This window comes from Thermobia domestica, chromosome 3 (genome assembly GCF_964235325.1).
Source record: "Thermobia domestica chromosome 3, izTheDome1.hap1.1, whole genome shotgun sequence".
Taxonomy (NCBI): Eukaryota; Metazoa; Arthropoda; class Insecta; order Zygentoma; family Lepismatidae; genus Thermobia; species Thermobia domestica.
The window spans coordinates 173,998,980-174,018,431 of NC_137456.1; the positions used below are offsets into that span (position 1 = coordinate 173,998,980).

Sequence of the window (19,452 nt, forward strand, 5' to 3'; positions counted from 1 at the left end):
TTGATAGTTCAAGAATTAAAACATCCGAGTATTCAAATATTTGAAGATAATAAAACTGTGTCATCGCCGATCATCGTCGATCAAAATTCTAAAAAAAAAAAAAAAAGAAAAAAGAAATTACTGCTCGTTCGTGGCTCAGATTCGATTCGACAAGCTTGGCATTACTGGTCGAGTGCCTTGACCACTGAGCCACAATTACTACGCAGCAATTGATTCGTTTTAGTTTGTTTACGAGCATAATACACGCGGCATATTTGATTCAAAATAACGGACTTTTGTATTTTAAAAAATATCCGTAATGTTGATGGCTTAGTGAATAGAATGATATAATGCCCTCCGAGTCCTTAATTACACATTTCTGTGTTTTGCCAATCAATCTGACTATTAACAATCTAGTGTTTTGAGCGAACAGAAAATTCTCTTTATTTCGACGAGTTGGAAGAAGCAACGCATAAATGAGTAAGTCTTCCCCGCTGGTCTAGTAGCTAGCACGTGCGCCTTTGGTTTACTAGGTCCCGGGTTTGATTCCCGGTGGGGTTAGCAATTGTGATTTTCACTCTCATCGATGCTTCTGTGTTCGTGTTCCTGTGGTTCTAGGTGATTCGAAAAAATTCAAGTAAACGAGTAAAGCAAGTAAAATAAAGTAATAAGTAGGTCAAATAACTTACTGAGACACGTTCGGTGAGTCGGTTACCTTTTAAAAAAAAAAGTGGCTAGCGTTGTAGTTTCGTGATCCGACAATCCGTGTTTGATTCACGCTTTCGACGTTTACACTTTTTAAAATGTTTGATTTACAAGGCTTAGCTCAAGTTGGATGCTGCTAAATGAAAGGTAATCTCCAGTGAAGAAATTCAGTGATGATGTAATCCTGAAAATAAAGGAAGGAAATAAATGGAGAAAACGAGTTACAGAGTTAATTCTGTTAAAGGTTCTATATTTGATATTAACCGTTCATTTCGTTCATTTTTAAATTGTTGTTTATTGATACTATATTCTCTTCTTTTCTCCGCATAATCTATCCGTATATTATTTTATACGCATATATGTATAGTCATTTGAAGTAAGTTAACTTGTTTATATAATCCTTAATTTGAGTTAATTATAACAATATTTAAATATCATCGCCGGCTCTGGTGTCCGTATATTTGTTTGTGGTACTATGTTGTGTACTGTAAGTACAAGTATGCAAAGACTCCCTTTTGTCATTTCGTCAGCCAGCGTTTCTCCTCCCTCCTGCACAAAAAACACTCTTTACGATCTGTTCTTTTAACAGGTGGAGGTAACTTCATGCCGCTGTTCTAGCTGCTGTACCAGACCTAATTAATCTTGGAGCGGGGATTAGTTGGGTACGGATTTTGTACCTCAAGAATTTCTGTGGCCCACTGTACACCTTGGACACCGACCAATATCGTGTTCTTATGAGCTCCTTCAGAACATCATGGAAGCAGATACTCGTAAGTGTTTGTCCCAATTGCACAGGAAGGAAGTATACACCATATCACTGTAGTTTTGAGACTCCCTACAATCAGTAAGGTGAAAACGTTGGACTGGTTAGTGTCACAGTCCAATGCTGTTTGACTGAACAATGAATGCCGTTTCGAGGTGTACATCGAATTATTGCTTCATATCAAAAATGGATCTGGTATGGCAATCATAACGGTTCAGGCTCAGGACAATAGTTGTATCGTGATCAATGTCCAGGATCCTAAATCGTTTCTGTACCCACAAAACGTGTTGTTTCTAGTATTGTGATCTGTGATGAGAGTGATCTATGATTCTTTTTCAAGGAGCGTGAAATCATCAATGCAGATGGTTACAGAGGTGAACTCCATGAAATGCCTCTCAAATTTATCTGCAAGTCTCCAGAAATGGTAAAACAACCACGGGGCTTTCGTGTTGGACAACGTTGCTGGCCCACATTTTCCACAAATGAAGGCGCAGGCAGGCTTTCCATGAGTTGCAGTGTAAAAGTTTTCTTCAGCCACGTATTCCTCCGATGTGTCTCCCACTGACTACCATCTTTCTTAACACCTCGATCACTTTTTTTTAGAAGGAAAACCACCCCTTGATGATTTGACGGTGCAAAGTGTCGTTGAGAACTTTTTGGCATTGCAGACTCGTGATTTCTTTCACCATTGAATATAATCGTCGGCTGTGCAATGGCAAAATTGCGTGGTTGGAGGCGGCGATTATTGTGGTTAAGCAGCTATTGTAGTTTTCATTTATTTCTAAGCTTTTGGAAATAGCACACCTGGGGCAAACGTTTCATCGGCACCAAAAAATATTTTTATGTTATAGGCTGCTATTCTCTTCAAGTTTTAATATAGTTTTTTTTATTTAACAAGTATTTCCAAACAAAAAAAAAGAGAGAGAGAAATTGCAGGATCTTTCACGGGAGAGAAATCTTAAGGTATCTGCTACTACAATATCCAGTGTGCTGCATGATGTTGTTTTCCCCTTAATCATGAATCTGTTCAAGTATGATATGAAGCTTTGATTTTCTACAACAGGAAGTAGTTTGCCATGGAAAATGAAAGCCAATACTTTCTCCAGTTGCAAATAATCCTATGCATTGTTATCTCGGTTTACTTATTTGTTTATTTATTGGTGTGTTCCGGCGAGAACTCATGTATTTTGGATCCAGCGTTAAGCTGTACAGTAGACCCAAGCCTCCTATAGCCTCATTGCTGAAAGAGACGTTAAACCCAAAGTCAAATCAAATTTATTTCTGTGTGTATATGTGCGAGTGAAAATTATAACATTATTCTTAGCTTAGTAATGTGAAGGCTACTATAGTCCTATATTATAGCTTAGTATAGTTACTCATCTAATTTCCTCAATTGCACTTTGCAAATAGTTTATTATCTCGCGATTTGAAGTAGGTTATGGCTCTTGATATTAAATGAAACACAAAAGTACAAGAACTTAATATTTTTAAAATACTACAACAATATGATCTGTGCATATAACCAAAAAATGTGTTAAATGATCACATTTATTTATATGCTTTTCAACTACAGCCTTGGTTTGGGGAATGGAGAGATAAACAAACTTAGTTGACTGGAACATAACATCTTAGTAGTAAAAATTTAATGTCACTTGCTTATTAATTTATTATAAAGTTTTTTTTTCCTTTTAGAAGTCCTGGCTTCCCATCACTTTTTAAAGGCTTATTGATCGTAACCGTAGATGCACTATTTTATAAATTAGATTGACAAGAAAGGTCTGAAAGATAGACTTTTGGAAGAAACTCTTCTACAAATATCGTTCACACGGTTTCAAAGTAAAGTTTGTGAACATTTGTTTTCAATGAGGCTGTACATCCTTCCACTAAAGTTTGTTCCTTTCTGTGAAATGCATTTTGTAAATTTCGAAACGAAAGTATAATTCAAAAGCAAGACTGAATTTTATAAGTATTGGCACTACCGCTAGTGGAAAATTGGAATGTTCAAATGCATTCATCCTTAATCAACGATTTTATGAAAGTGGGAAAACCTTTTGTTTACGGTAATTAATATTTTCTCGGAGCACCTAGTGCATACCACAATTATTTCAGGCATTTGCTCATTACTAACTTGCATGAAAATTCACATTATTAGTCAGTAAATTAGGGATTTTACCTGAGCTTTTATCATCTACTGCCATTTTAGTTCGTCACGTATGAGAGATAACGTCCCTTGGCGATCATACTTCCCGTATAAATGGGGAAGGAAGAAAGGAATGCGGAAGCGCCTTGGGACCTTTATGGTGGATATTATTCCAGTATTTGCTTAATGTAAATAAGGAAAACCAGAAAAAACTCACTCAGGATGGTTTGTCTGAAAAGGCATGTAAGAACACTATGATTTTGATAATTTATAGCTTGCCAGACATCTATAAATGATTAATCGACCTCACACACATGTTTTCAAAAACTAACAAGTATCTCAACTCAAGATAAAACAAAAGCGTAGCATGTTTATACGAATATACTTTAAACATTAACTCCGACTGGACAACACAGCTGCTGAAAATGTAAGATAATTACAATATTTATATGCTTTCTTGTGAAATGCCTATGAAAGCCTGCGAAGCCACAACTACTTATTGCATTAGCAAGAAGAAAGAAAGACAGAAAAAGAAATATTCTTTTTTGTTTCTTTTTTTAATGATGAAATTAAGTAACAAAGATGATAACAGAAAAGGTCAGTTACTGTAAACAAAACGAGACTTCCACAATGTTAATAAAGATAACCCTGTTTCTGAAATAACTACTTACATTCATCAACAAATCTTTTTATGTTGTTGACTCAGTCGACATAGAAATTACTCTTCTCTTAAATTGGGTAAGTTATTTTGTATTATCTTTAAGAATATGGGGATAATTTAAACTTGATTGCATGTAATAGATCAGTGTAAGATAGTAATGATTTAAGATTTCTTAAGGAGGATATTCATTACAAAGGCAATCGGAAGTAGTACTGGAACAATACTATTCATTCACATTGAAAACGATCAGAAATATAGCCCTGGGTAAAGATATTGTTGCTCCGGGGATGACTTTGGACCATCATCCCCTGAAGTCATCACCTGTACGATATAATGGGAGTATATTGCAGGTATTGTAGATAAATCAGATGAAAGGGAATGTACAGCATGTCCATAAAAAATACTATCATACTTCAAAGTGGTATTACGTCGCTTTAGATAATCGTATTTAAATGAAATTGGTCACATTTTAGAAAAAAACTCAAATATTTTTAACTATACCTCATAGACATTGAATGTGAGCCTCACGAGTGGCGATGCAGACATCAAGACGATATTCCCATTTACGCCACATAAGCTCCAACATACCTGATGAAATGGACTGGATGGCAGCACTGATGACATATGCAGCCACGATCCACAAAACACTGTATCAGTTCAAAATTAACGTGGTGTAGGAGCCTGATGTTGAAAAATTCGCCTAAAACACGCATAACCTGCACCAGCTCAGCGTGCTGTGATATTTCAAAGAATACCAACTTCGTTCTTAGGGGGTTCACCATAACTCCTTACAACTTATTCTTTAAGAACAATACAACACAACGAATGCACATAAATTTACGTTAACACATTACGGCGTAACAGTACAGAAACATCAAAGCTTCCCAAGTGACTTGCAGCAAAAACATTAAATGCCTGCCGAATATCCAAAAGTAAACCAATATCGACTAATCACAAAGCAAACATGAGTGAATTTACTTTCTCTGTGTTTAATCTCGCCCATTATTGGCATTGTTGTGCATTGTTGACATGGACAAAACCTTTTTTTTTAGATGTGCCAATTTTATTTAAATACGATTATCCAAAGCGACGTACTGCAAATTCAAAGAATGATAGTAGTTTTATAGATACACTGTATATTAGAGAACGTACTATTAAGATATCGAAACTCGCGAGCTCGAAACTCGAGCTCAATGAATGAGCTCTATAGGAAAGACTCCAATAAGTGGATAACGAGCCTAAATTCGAATCCGACTGAACCAGAATCCTAATGAGGTTTGTGTGAGGGGTGTCCACAGGGAGTGCGAATTTCATTGTGAGGTTAATGACCCTTAGATTGAACTAGTGCGAGCTTCAATGAGGATTGCGAACCTCATTCTCTGATTCCCTCGAGTCGAGTGAGCTTCAGTTACAAAATAGCTGTAACTGACAGGTTGTAGTTGCATGAAAACAAAATAAGTAATATTATTATGACAAGTTAAAAGAATGAATTGAAGGTAAAGTGGAAATATTTAAGCGGAATAATCACATATAAGAATAAAATTATAAATGAAATAGACAAATTAAACGAAATAAAAGCTTCTACTTACCTACAAAAAACTTTTAAAGCCGTGACTTTTATAAAATAAATTAGCAGAAACACTCAATAAAAGGATAACTTCCAATTGTACTATGTATGTGTGAATATTGGTCACCAGCTCTTACTGAGGAAAGACGAAATGTTAAATTATTCACATCGCACAGCATAAAATAACCTGCCAACAAATTATTGTCATTACAAAAATGTAACTTGTATTATAAGCTTTATAAGTTATAACTTTACGAAATATCAAGTTTCGTAACTACTTCAGTGCCCAAGGTTTAGAATTTAATCTTCCTTGAATGTAGGTGATTTTAAAAAATGTATACACACTTCAGTGAAAAATAGCTTCTGTGTTATTTTAAATACGAATGAGTACATTGTGAAAAGCTAGACATATACAGATTTTCTTTGTATGCAAGACTACTAAAGATGATCTAAATAGTGGTCACCATCTCCAAACACACACGTGCTCATTCCAGTCTTAATTAAGGATGACATGCAATTAGCATTGATATAGGTTTAGAATGTCGGCTATCGAGGAACGAGTCTAACAGCGTGTGCTCAAACTCACTTGTGCTTTCTCCACTCTTAAAGTGCCACAAGTTGTGCCCTATCCAGTTGTACCTACTTTAACACTTTACGACGTCTAACAATTTAAATGAAGTGTGACCATCCTATACAGTGTCGTTTGGTCCTGGTTTCTCCGTCTTTTTCCTACTTTTGGAAAACAGTAATCATGGCAGTTTATGAACACTGGACAAGTAGTGTTGTTTTAGATATGCTCGTTTCCAGCCATCCGGCCTTCACAATCTGAGCCCTATAAAACTCTGACATATTACCGGCTTTCAACTTTCAACCATAAGCATAATGACTGGCCAAGCGAAATATATGCCACTATCTGGGGAGCGATTCTCTTGAGCCCCGTGACATTTACGTTAGCCCAATGACTTCGTTAAAAAAAATAAGGTGTGTTCAATGTTTTGGCTAGTCAATATATATTCACATAATGACAGTTCGGTAGAAGAAAATTAAGTATATTGTTGTGTACACAGTTCACTAAATATTTGTTGTATATCAAGTTGTGAATAATATTACGTTGATGCAAATATAATATCCTCCCAAGTGTGCCATTTCTAAAGTTTAAAATATTGAAAACTACAATATTTGACCATAGTAGTAAGGATCTAAACCACATAATTCTGTTATCACTCAGCTAAAGAAAGCATTCTATTGCGAAAGAAATCTGGAATCTGCGATGCGAGAAAGGTTTCTACCACGTGGTGCACCTACGATCATCGGCAAAGTTTTTCCATCTAAAAAATGTTCCAGATGCCTAAAGAGGTTGTAGTAAGTGGAGAGATACAGTGGGTGGAAAAAGGTTTCATATTGCAACTGCACAATCCTTTGCATGACATGTAGACGAGTATTGTCCAGCAACATGAAAACATTATGATTGTTGGCCATTGCTGGATTCTTGTTGACAAGTTTAAAGTGCATTTCATGAAGATGGATATCCACGACCTGCCTTTGGTGGTTTCACCTAATCGAAAAAAAATATTATGAATGAATCTTACCATATATCACAATACAAGCAACTACAACACGAGCTTCGTTTGAAATCGTATTGGACATTCATCACAATCGAACCATTCTCCTGGAAGTTTGCGACTTCACAGCAGATTCATTTTCATCTGAAGCGACATCCGATACACGAAAACTTCACTGGTATTTCTTACACTCAGATAACTGTACATCTCGAGACACCATCTTTTGACTGGTACAAACTCATGGATCAACATCTTCACCTTACGGAGGCGTTGAACAACAATGGTATAGTATATGCCTAACTTGTCATCAATAACACGAAGATCTTGTCGATCGTCTGCTTCAACGGTATTCCTGAGAAACTCATCCAAACATGATGTTGGTCGACATCCATGGGGCTCATTTTGTAATTCTGTATAGCCGGAACTAAATTTGACAATTCAATGTTGCATGCATGACCTATTCCTGATCCATATTTACGGCTAATATTTTCTTGCTTGCTATGCAGAATGCCTCAGTTTGAATTCATAAAAAAAAAACTCACTCTTAATTGCGTGTTCTCCACAGTGCGCCTTCATATGACTCTGTTCTACGATGTACTGCTTCCTGGGTACCGTAATCTGTTTTTTGGATGTGTACAAATCTAATGACGTTAGACACGTGGTCTTAGTTATCGCTATTATGTTGCTGAGGTGAGTTTTTAAGCAGACATGAAATAGGGCATTTCATTGGAATTAGGGATGGCCAATTCCGGAATTTTTACTTTCCGGAATCCGGAAAGTAAAATCGGAAAATTCCGGAATTCGGAAAAATTCCGGAATTCGGAAAAATTCCGGAATTCGGAAAAATTCCGGAATTTGGAAAAATTCCGGATTTCGAAAAAATCCGGAATTCAGAAAAAATCCGGAATTCGGAAAAATTCCGGAATTCGAAAAATTATTTTTCCTTTTTGTAATCCTAAGAATGTATGATGCAAGTTAAGCTGAAACTTACATCCTAAAGTATACACTACTCAATCTTCCCATGGTTAATGAGATGTAGTCCAAAAGTACGATGTACTCCTAATATTTAATTTTTGTTTTACTGTGATATTGTCCAGAGGTAAGACATATATCACACTGAGATAAACAACTTGACATAATGAAGATGTTATCATACGTAGTTTTCCAGAAAATCGTGAGAAACGATTTTTTATGAAGTTAAAATATGCGTCGCTTGTTGCCAGTGTGATGCAATTGATAACTTTTATGCTGGAATAGTCTTATTATTATTATTATTATTATTATTATTATTATTATTATTATTAGACCTATTATTATTATTATTATTATTATTAATAATAATAATAATAATAATAATAATAATAATATTAATCGTTTATGTACTCTAAAAGAAAAATATGAACCGTTAAGTAGTAGATTTTATCTGTTGTTTTTTGATATCTTCTAACAGTAATAACAAATTGCTTGTAAATACGCAATGATTATCAAGGACAATGGCATATTAATGTAAGGACTACTCTGCAGACTAGCAATAAACAATAAACAATAACAGATAAACAATAGTCTTAAAAAAAAAGTAACTAACTTGGGCACGTCAGAATGTTCGCGAGAATATAGGGACGTATTGAGACTAGCAAAAAACGTGGTGTCATTATTACTCAAAGGGCCGTACGATGGAGGCTTTAACGTTAATGTTAATGGCACTAATGAGCACTTACTTGCTCTAACGGTTAACCTCATTTTTGAGATGATTCTTAGAAGTGGGCGTGTTGGCATGCAGTTGGAGTACTAACGATTTGCGTCACTATCGAACACTAACGTAGCACTAGCGACGTTTAAAGTCGAAATTGGAGTCTGACATAAGTGGCTTGCCAACTTTACGGACATTATATTTTCCTTGAATGCGAGAATTTTGCGCCCAGGAAATTTGCGCCCTACCACAAAAATAGGAAAAAATGCGCTCGCAATATATTTGCACTGGGATGTTTGCGCCCTACCCCAAAAAGAGGGGAAAATGCGCCGGCTATATATTTGCACTGGGATGTTAGCGCCCTACAATTCAACTTATTATTGTATTGTGTAAAGTAACTTCCACTCGCACTTGAACTAGGCTTGCCTCTCATCGTCTCAGTGAGTTACTCCATCCGTTATAATATTCCGAACAAATGAAAAAAAATACAATTTTAGTTCACTAAAGGGCAATCCATTCAAATACAATTTTTCATTATACTACAAAATTTACAATAAACGTATAAATGACTGATATATAATTATTTATTAATATAATCAAAGAGTATAATTTAATCTACAAAAGGTTGTTTGGCTCTACCCAGATATCTCTGTTCACAATCCTTGCGAGTTGTTTGGCTTTTCAGGACACAAAATATAGAAAAGAAAATGTAAAGTGAATGTAAAATCAGTTCAGTAATATTATCAAGAAAACTATGTACAGTGTGTTTACTTGCTGGAATTACACTTTAAACACACAATTGCGTTCAGTCGTTCTTTCAGGAAAAATGTTCCGGGGGGCACATTTAGTATTCCGGAGGGGGGTCACTGCTGGTACTATTCTATTTATTATTATATTATAGACGTATTATTTTGGTCTCCTCCGAGGGGGCACTCTGAGAGCTCTGGGGAGGCCAGTGTTCCCCCAAAATTATCTCTGGAAGAAGCAGTGATTGCGTTGATCCGTTGTGTTCTTTTGGCTTATATTGAAGTTTATTCTCCCCTTATATAGCCACAATGAAAATAAATCACAAATGGCATGGTTGTGGGGGGAGGATTGTCTATGCTGTAATGTCAGCGCCTCCGAGGAAATGCGTAAGCTCCAATAGGTTCTTTTATTTCGCAGGGCTCAAACTTCCCGGTGGAGGTACATCGCAGGCGCAATTTTCCCTGTTCTTGAGGTAGGACGCAAATTTCCCAGACGCAAAATTCTCGACACCGTTCGAATGACCTCGGAAAACGATATCTTTTTCAATACTTTTTTTATATTCTTTTACTCGAGATTTCTTCATAGCTTCTTATTAAAATACTTACTAATATATCCTCATTTTATTGTCCTAACCAATCAATATGGGTATGTTGTCAGCAGGGATGTAATGGGGCGTATACGGGAGTATACGGCGTATACCCACCTAAAACTTTTATAGTCCAGCGTATACTCACCTTAAATATACGAAAGAATAAGAATATATTAGGTGCGTATACGGCAAGTAGTCTTACGTATACGCTATACTTTTGAAAGCGATCAAGCGTATACCTACAAAAAATGCCAGCATTACACCACTGGTTGTCAGTAAAATATTTAGATTGATCGAGCCTCTGGTGTGTAACCACAGTATTTCATATCATGCCCCCATTAGAAATCTTGGCTAAACGAACCAATATATGTTGCCAATAAAATACTTTAGAATGATTGAGCCCCTGGTAAATAATCACAGTATTTCGTGACAGACCCCCCCCCCTTCCTATTACCATATTCTAGCTACGTGCCTGACTCAGCTAATTCTCTACATTCTTTACCAAGCACACATTTTCTAAAGCGGAAAATGCTCTCTAAATACCTAAGCTCATTATTTTCAGCAGATGCACAATCTGGGTAACATTCTATCTACATGAATGTTATATATGTCGATTACTGGAAACCGCTTCTCGCTATCTATTACCATATTTACTATATAATGATTAACGTTAAAACCGGAAATGGTTGATTTGTACCGCTTCCGGTTTGAATATTACATTCATCAGGGAACTCGATTCTTAACTATTGACTCTGTACATCATGGCCAAAATTGATTGGTAATCCATCAGATAGTTCTTGAGACTGTTTGTTTCACTGACGGACAGAATGAATATATGGCTATAGAGTTTTGATAAACTAAATTCGTTAATGAGTGATGATGGAACAAATATAAGAAAGGGAACCAAGAGTACCACCGGGAAAATTTTCGAACACAAAATTAGCCATCGAAAACCTACATGTCCTGGGTTAGAATACCATAGATGAAAACTCTACGACTGAGTCATCAATCACCCGCTTATTAGTTTTGTTAACTATTATATTAATATAAATTAATGAATGCCTGCTTATGTTAATTATTGAACAATTACATTGTATACTTCGTAAAGTCAAAAATTATAAATTTGTATTTACTGTACATACAGTGAGCGCAGAAAGTGTTCGTACACCTATGCTATTGAAACGAGAATGCCTGCGAAAAAGAAACAGAAAATTTAAGAAGTGTAATAACACATACAGTATGAATAATGAAAACTAAGCTTTATGAATATATCAATAAAGAACCACAAAGACAAGTTTAATGGTCAGAAAGTAAATAAATTCCGTAGAAAGTGTATAGAGTAGACGCAAAAAGTGATCGTACACCTGACGTACGAATACGAAACAAAGATACCACAACTGGGGTTCACTAGTATTCACCTGAGTATACACCTCTGTATAGCATGACGAGTAACAGAATAAGTTTAGTTGTGAATAGGAGTGAAAAAACTGCACGGTGGGCTGTCGAAATGGGAAGCAACCGAACAGAAACAAATGAGGAGACAAGAAAAGTAATTATTAAAGTGCATAAGAAGGGTAAGTCTTTGAGAAAGATAGCAAACCTCAGGGGCAGATCCAGAGGGGGGCGATCGGGGCCATCGCCCCCCCCCCCACAAAAGAAAACTTTCTTATTTTATATATAAATAAACCCATCCATAACAAGTTTGGAGCTCTTAAAAGTAGCAGTATTACTGCCGACCGCCCCTTCCCCAGAAGTCCGTCCTGGATCCTCCCCTGTATAGAGTAGCCACAATCGAGTATTTTCCGTTGTATGTTTGGAGTCGTTGTCTTGCTGAACAATAAATTGTTTTCAAGAACCATCTTCTGCGCACTAGTATGGAGATATTCCTTTAATATGTTAATATACACTTTGTGGATCATCACTCCATCGATAAGGTGGAGACGACCCACTCCTGAGGCACTCATACAACCCCAGACGAGCACGGACCCTCCTCCGTGTCTTACTTTAGGGACGAGATTTTGAGGATTCATCTCTGTATTCACCTTGCGCCATACCATACGCCTCCCATTGGACTCGATAAAATTAAATTTACTTTCGTCCGAAAATATGACCCTATTCCAGAAAGAAGCGTGATCCCTTATCTTTATACTCTTTTTCAAACTTTAGTCTCTTTATACGATTTGTCTTGTTCACCCAGAACATTTTCCTGGCTATCCGACCATGATACCCTGCAAATATTCCGCACTGTACTGGCTGATACTTTAACACCGCGTGTTTCCAGATCCGTTGCCAATTGCACAGCACTACTTTTTGGAACCTTTTTTCTTTCCCAAATAATGTAACGTTTAACTTGTTCACTCAACACTTGGTCTTCCAGTTCTTTTTTTATTATTATTATTTTTTTATTATCTTTTTATGGTTTCGCACAGTGATAGAAACATTATACATTTCAATTATTGTTTGTACTGTTGAACGAGGCCTGTCTGCAAGGTTTGCCAGGGGCGGATCCAGGACGGACTTCTGGGGGGGGGCGGTCGGCGGTAATACTGCTACTTTTAAGAGCTCCAAACTTGTTATGGATGGGTTTATTTATATATAAAATAAGAGATCGCCCCGATCGCCCCCCTCTGGATCCGCCCCTGACTCTATAACGTCCGAGAAGTTGGCCCCCCCCATTGAAGCACTAATGATCTCTTCTAGTGCAATCGTTAGTGCTTCGTTAGTGCTTCTTAGAAAATCAACTCCCAACATTAGTGCTTCAATAGTTTGGACGCTAGAAGCAAAAAACTTTGGGGGGGGCCAACTTCACGTTAGCCCCCCCCAGAAAGCACTAACGATTAAACCTAGTGGAATCGTTAGTGCATCGTTAGTGCTTCCAGAAAACTTGAATAGTTTCGTTAGTGCTTCACAATTAGTGTGGCTATAGCCAGTTATATGTCACGAAATTCCCATAAGGAATACACGGGGAATTTTTAATTGGCTCAAATTCCCAACAAATTCAAAAGCGCTAATGACCTCTTCTAGTGCAATCGTTAGTGCTTCGTTAGTGCTTCTTAGAAAACCAACTCCCAACATTAGTGCTTCAATAGTTTGGACGCTAGAAGCAAAAAACTTTGGGGGGGGCCAACTTCACGTTAGCCCCCCCCAGAAAGCACTAACGATTAAACCTAGTGGAATCGTTAGTGCATCGTTAGTGCTTCCAGAAAACTTGAATAGTTTCGTTAGTGCTTCACAATTAGTGTGGCTATAGCCAGTTATATGTCACGAAATTCCCATAAGGAATACACGGGGAATTTTTAATTGGCTCAAATTCCCAACAAATTCAAAAGCGCTAATGACCTCTTCTAGTGCAATCGTTAGTGCTTCGTTAGTGCTTCTTAGAAAACCAACTCCCAACATTAGTGCTTCAATAGTTTGGACGCTAGAAGCAAAAAACTTTGGGGGGGGCCAACTTCACGTTAGCCCCCCCCAGAAAGCACTAAGGATTAAACCTAGTGGAATCGTTAGTGCATCGTTAGTGCTTCCAGAAAACACGAATAGTTTCGTTAGTGCTTCACAATTAGTGTGGCTATAGCCAGTTATATGTCACGAAATTCCCATAAGGAATACACGGGGAATTTTTAATTGGCTCAAATTCCCAACAAATTCAAAAGCGCTAATGACCTCTTCTAGTGCAATCGTTAGTGCTTCGTTAGTGCTTCTTAGAAAACCAACTCCCAACATTAGTGCTTCAATAGTTTGGACGCTAGAAGCAAAAAACTTTGGGGGGGGGCCAACTTCACGTTAGCCCCCCCCCAGAAAGCACTAACGATTAAACCTAGTGGAATCGTTAGTGCATCGTTAGTGCTTCCAGAAAACACGAATAGTTTCGTTAGTGCTTCACAATTAGTGTGGCTATAGCCAGTTATATGTCACGAAATTCCCATAAGGAATACATGGGGAATTTTTAATTGGCTCAAATTCCCAACAAATTCAAAAGCGCTAATGACCTCTTCCAGTGCAATCGTTAGTGCTTCGTTAGTGCTTCTTAGATAACCAACTCCCAACATTAGTGCTTCAATAGTTTGGACGCTAGAAGCAAAAATTTATGAACTTTAGTTCACTGTAGACGGAGTGTAAAAATATAACAAAATACACTTTTCTATTAGACCTACTATTAAAATAAGTAATTTTATTCATACTTTACACAGTAATGAAATATTTTTTTTTACACAATATAATTATGAAAAATTCGCTTTGCACCATTCACCTTGTGCTGACACTCCGGTGTACCGCGGCACACCGTTTGCGGACCACTGCTTTATACCGTCAGTAACATAGGGGTCTAACGTTATTCTTTCATACTTCTATAGCATAGTCGGGTCTGCAAGTAATTCTTTCAATTGCTTATTCGTGCCGGGATCTGAAGTTTAAGGAATACACTAAATACACAACTTTCACTTGAAAAATACACAACTGTTTTTGCAGGATAGTGTCTTTCGCCCCTTACTATGAGAATGAAATCAGTATCTAAATCTTTCTACCACCTCGCGATTTAATTAAATGTTGTAAAGGATTTATATATTTTCAGGTAGATGCCCTCTTGTCCTCAGTACAATTCTTACTAAGTATATCGAACACATTCTTCATTAACTAAAGAACTATATTCAAATTTATTATTATAGCAGATCATTATTAATAGTTCCCTTTCTACAAGACTCCGTTTTACATCCTCTTTTCTATGAGAATTCCAAGTTTAATATTTCTTTGGTAATGTACTATAAATTCCATGTAGTTTCCATGATTTCAGGAAAACTAAACTGTGACAACAGGAATCTCTTTATTAGAATTGTTCAAGAATTTTTATGCAGAAGTTTAATAGTTACTTCACATTAATTAAATACTCCACATTAATTAACTGTAAAGACACTTACCTTGTTTTTAGTTACAGTCTTCTTAGCATTTTCATCTTCGTATATAACTTTGAATCATGAAGCCTAAATTTCAAAAATAAATAACACTATTGTAAAAGATCAATTAACGTTGCGTTCCAAAACCGGCATACACCATTTTACATACTCAACAAACAGAATTCAAGATACTAAAATTAGCAAAGGATTGTAATTAATTTTTGTAGTATCGTAAAACAATGCAGAAAAAAAATAATAAAATGACTGTTTATATATGAACCAATAAAAAAGGAAAAAAGATTACATTTTTCATAGGAAAAAATTAGAAACAATAAAATTCATCTCCCAAAACCGAACTAATAGAGAAAAATAAAGAAAACTACTATTGTTTTCTACGAGTTCTAACGATGCACTATCGATTGCACTAGATTTTGCCGTTTGTGCTTTCTGGGGAACTAACGTGAAGTTAGCCCTCTTAATTTTTTTTTCTTCTTAGCATCCAAACTATTGAAGCATTAACGTTCGGATTTGCTGCTCTAAGAAGTATTAACGATTGCACTAGAAGAGATCATTAGTGCTTTTAAATTTGTCGGAAGTTTGACTCAAAGAAATATTCCCAATGTTTTCCTTACGTGAGCTTCGTCACATACATTTTGCCATATATATACTAATAGTAAGGCACTAACGAAACTATTAGTGTTTTGTAGAAGCACTAACAATATTGCAATATTTTTCCATTCCAATATTGCAGTATCTTTCATGTCAAATTCTTATCTGCTACGCTATTTACAATCAATACCACGTGTTATATTAACATGTGTTTTTATCATAATATAAAAATCTTTACAATATACTATCAATTGCACTAGGTTTCATTCTTAGTGCTTTCTAGGGGGCTAACTTGACGTTTGTCCTTTTAAAGATTCTTGCTTCTAGCCTCCAAACTATTGCAGCACTAATGTTTTGAGTTAGTGCTCAAGGAAGCACTAACGATTCCACTAGAAGAAATCATTAGTGCTTTTGAATTTGGTCTGGATTTCAAAAAACGAAAAATTCCCAATATATTTGTTACAGGGTTTTCGTGATAAGTAATTGGCCATAGCCAAACTAATTGTGAAGCACTAACGAAACTATTCGTGTTTTCTAGAAACACTAACGATACACTAACGATTAGACTAGCTTTAATCGTTAGTGCTTTCTGGGGGGGCTAACGTGAAGTTGCCCCCCAAACTTTTTTGCTCCTAGCGTTCAAACTATGCAAGCACTTATGTTGGGAATTGGTGTTTTAAGAAGCACTAATGAAGCACTAACGATTGCACTAGAAAAGATCATTAGCGATCTTGAATTTGGCGGGAATTTGAGCCAATTAAAAATTCCCCATGTATTCCTTATGGGAGTTTCGTGACATATAACTGGCCATAGCTATACTAGTTGTGAAGCACTAACGAAACTATTCGTGTTTTCTGAAAGCACTAACAATGCACTGACGATTGCACTAGGTTTAATCGTTAGTTCTCTCTCGGGGGGGTTAACGTGAAGTTGGCCCCCCAAAGTTTCTTTGCTTCCAGCGTCCAAACTATTGAAGAACTAATGTTGGGATTGGTGTTGTAAGAAGCACTAACGAAGCACTAACGATTGCACTAGAAGAGATTATTAGTGCTTTTGAATTTAGCGGGAATTTGAACCAATTAAAATTCCCCATGTATTCCTTATGACAAATAACTGACACTGACACAGTAAGAAGTTTTTTGCTTCTAGCGTCCAAACTATTGAAGCACTAATGTTGAAGGTTGGTGTTCTAAGAAGCACTAACAAAGCACTAACGATTGCACTAGAAGATATCATTAGCGCTTTTAAATTTGGCGGGAATTTGAGCCAATTGAAAATTTCCTATGTATTCTTTATGGGAATTTCGTGACATATAATTGGCCATAACCACACTAGTTGTGAAGCACTAACAAAACTATTCGTGTTTTCTGGAAGCACTAACGATTGCACTAGCTTTAATCGTTAGTGCTTTCTGGGGGGCGGGGCTAACGTAAAGTTGCTCCCCCCCAAAGTTTTTTGCTTCTAGCGTCCAAATTATTGAAGCACTAATGTTCGGGTTGGTATTCTAAGAAGCATTAACGATTGCACTAGAAGAGATCATTAGCGCTTATGAATTTGGCGGGAATTTGAGCCAATTAAAAATTCCCCATGTATTCTTTATGGTAATTTCATGACATATAACTGGCCATAACCCCACTAGTTGTGAAGCACTAACGAAACTATTCGTGTTTTCTGGAAACACTAACGATGCACTAACGATTGCACTAGGTTTAATCGTTAGTGCTTTCGGGGGGGGGCTAACGTGAAGTTGGCCCTCCAAAGTTTTTTCCTTCTAGCGTCCAAACTATTGAAGCACTAATGTTGGGGTTGGTATTCTAAGAAGCACTAACGAAGAACTAACGATTGCACTAAAAGAGATTATTAGCGCTTTTGAATTTGGCGGGAATTTGAGCCAATTAAAAATTCCCATGTATTCCTTATGACAAATAACTGACAAAATAAGAAGTTTTTTTGTTTCCAGCGTCCAAACTATTGAAGCACTAATGTTGGGAGTTGGTGTTCTAAGAAGCACTAACGATTGCACTAGAAGAGATCATTAGCGCTTATGAATTTGGCGGGAATTTGAGCCAATTAAAAATTCCCCATGTATTCTTTAAGGGAATTTCATGACATATAAATGGCCATAACCACACTAGTTGTGAAGCACTAACGAAACTATTAGTGTTTTCTGGAAGCACAAACGATGCACTAACGATTGCACTAGGTTTAATCGTTAGCGCTTTCGGGGGGGGGGGGGGCTAACGTGAAGTTGGCCCTACAAAGTTTTTTGCTTCTAGCGTCCAAACTATTGAAGCACTATGGTTGGGGTTGGTATTCTAAGAAGCACTAACGAAGAACTAACGATTGCACTAAAAGAGATCATTAGCGCTTTTGAATTTGGCGGGAATTTGAGCCAATTAAAAATTCCCATGTATTCCTTATGACAAATAACTGACAAAATAAGAAGTTTTTTTGTTTCCAGCGTCCAAACTATTGAAGCACTAATGTTGGGAGTTGGTGTTCTAAGAAGCACTAACGATTGCACTAGAAGAGATCATTAGCGCTTTTGAATTTGGCGGGAATTAGAGCCAGTTAAAAATTCCCCATGTATTCGTTATGGGAGTTTCGTGACATATAACTGGCCATAACCACACTAGTTGTGAAGCACTAACGAAACTATTCGTGTTTTCTGGAAGCACTAACGATGCACTAACGATTGCACTAGGTTTAATCGTTAGTGCTTTCTTGGGGGGGCTAACGTGAAGTTGCCCCCCCCAAAGTTTTTTGCTTCTAGCGTCCAAACTTTTGAAGCACTAATGTTGGGAGTTGGTGTTCTAAGAAGCACTAACGAAGCACTAACGATTGCACTAGAAGAGGTCATTAGCGCTTTTGAATTTGTTGGGAATTTGAGCCAATTAAAAATTCCCCATGTATTCATTATGGGAATTTCGTGACATATAACTGGCTATAGCCACACTAATTGTGAAGCACTAACGAAACTATTCGTGTTTTCTGGAAGCACTAACGATGCACTAACGATTCCACTAGGTTTAATCGTTAGTGCTTTCTGGGGGGGGCTAACGTGAAGTTGCCCCCCCCCAAAGTTTTTTGCTTCTAGCGTCCAAACTATTGAAGCACTAATGTTGGGAGTTGGTTTTCTAAGAAGCACTAACGAAGCACTAACGATTGCACTAGAAGAGGTCATTAGCGCTTTTGAATTTGTTGGGAATTTGAGCCAATTAAAAATTCCCCATGTATTCCTTATGGGAATTTCGTGACATATAACTGGCTATAGCCACACTAATTGTGAAGCACTAACGAAACTATTCGTGTTTTCTGGAAGCACTAACGATGCACTAACGATTCCACTAGGTTTAATCGTTAGTGCTTTCTGGGGGGGGCTAACGTGAAGTTGGCCCCCCCCAAAGTTTTTTGCTTCTAGCGTCCAAACTATTGAAGCACTAATGTTGGGAGTTGGTTTTCTAAGAAGCACTAACGAAGCACTAACGATTGCACTAGAAGAGGTCATTAGCGCTTTTGAATTTGTTGGGAATTTGAGCCAATTAAAAATT

At 36.9% G+C, this 19,452-nt stretch overlaps 1 protein-coding gene across 2 annotated transcripts in view; it reads left to right on the forward strand.

Moving 5' to 3' along the window:
• Positions 1-4,199: 4,199 nt before the first annotated feature.
• Positions 4,200-19,452, forward strand: part of LOC145680867 (methyl farnesoate epoxidase-like) — a 203,328-nt gene continuing 188,075 nt past the window's right edge. The window contains exon 1 of one of the 2 annotated variants that reach the window (XM_081752002.1): positions 4,200-4,325. The gene's annotated coding sequence lies outside the window, so the exon portion shown is untranslated. The remainder of the gene's footprint in view (positions 4,326-19,452) is intronic. The other variant, XM_081752003.1, reaches the window with a different exon arrangement.